The sequence below is a fragment of the Myotis lucifugus genome, unplaced genomic scaffold, assembly GCF_000147115.1.
Source record: "Myotis lucifugus unplaced genomic scaffold, Myoluc2.0 scaffold_70, whole genome shotgun sequence".
NCBI lineage: Eukaryota > Metazoa > Chordata > Mammalia > Chiroptera > Vespertilionidae > Myotis > Myotis lucifugus.
In genome coordinates, this window is record NW_005871118.1 from 5020486 (window position 1) to 5021558 (window position 1073).

Sequence of the window (1073 nt, forward strand, 5' to 3'; positions counted from 1 at the left end):
TGTACAGCTTTTAACACTCTTTACATCCATTTTGTAGGTGAAGACTGTCAGTTCATCAACTTGCCCTAAATCACACAACTAAGGAATTCTGAAGCCCAGCTCAGAAGATGAGCCCTCATAGTGTGATGATGGATTATGGTGGGTCATTCCCTGTGGGCCTCTCACAGTGTACCCATGCCAGAGTAAATTGTAGTCTCAAACTATTACCCAGCCCCCTTCCCTGTGGGCTGTGAGACTGAAGGGGGTTGTACAGTGTGAAAAAAAATGATGAGTCCTCAGGATCATAATGATTTCATAAAATTATGATCATTTTTAGTTTTTATTTATCATAGATAAAGTACTCTGATTAAATATACAGACATTAGTAACTATAGAAATGAACAAATCCAACATTGTCAACATTAAGTCCCTATTTCTGGCCTAAGTGACCATATGGATTAATTATTATACATGACACAGTGTCATGATAAAATGTGTGCCACAGTCAAAATAATTCTGTTCCTAAAAACATTCCTCAAAGGCCTATTGTTTGGAGATTATTATAATCAGGTTGAAAATTACACAAAGAGAAATTTGGTAAAATTGAACAGTGCCCATGTCAGGCTGCTGCCATTTGTTTGTTTTTAAAAGTATCAAATTGCCTCTTTATTTATTTCCATTACCTACAATTTTTTATGATTCATTCAGTCTCTGTATATGTAAATAGAATTTCACGTTGTGAACACATATTTCTGTGAGAAACAAAGTATATTTACATTATATTATTATTATGTTGTTATTATTAATATCTATTTCTATTATTGTTTATATCCAGTTCTCTTTTTCTTTAACCTTACAGTTTAGTCAAATAAGTAAATAAATGCTACCATTGTCACAGAAATAAATTAAAAATACACAAAAGGGGAAGGTTAGCATAAACCCTGTGCTTCTAGGTTAGAATTGGAGATAAGAACATAAATTCACGTTTATTTATTAGAATACATTGATATGGAAATAATTATAGATAGAACGCAGGAAGGTGAGGTGGACATAAACTTAAAAACTTAAATGGAAATTGCATGCTCAGCAAAGAG

General features: G+C 32.7%; 1 non-coding gene across 1 annotated transcript; it reads left to right on the forward strand.

Moving 5' to 3' along the window:
* The first annotated feature begins 120 nt into the window (after positions 1–120).
* LOC111826348 lies at positions 121–255 on the forward strand. Its single transcript, XR_002829692.1, has one exon. It is a non-coding gene; the product is annotated as a small nucleolar RNA SNORA42/SNORA80 family (small nucleolar RNA).
* The last annotated feature ends 818 nt before the right edge of the window (positions 256–1073 follow it).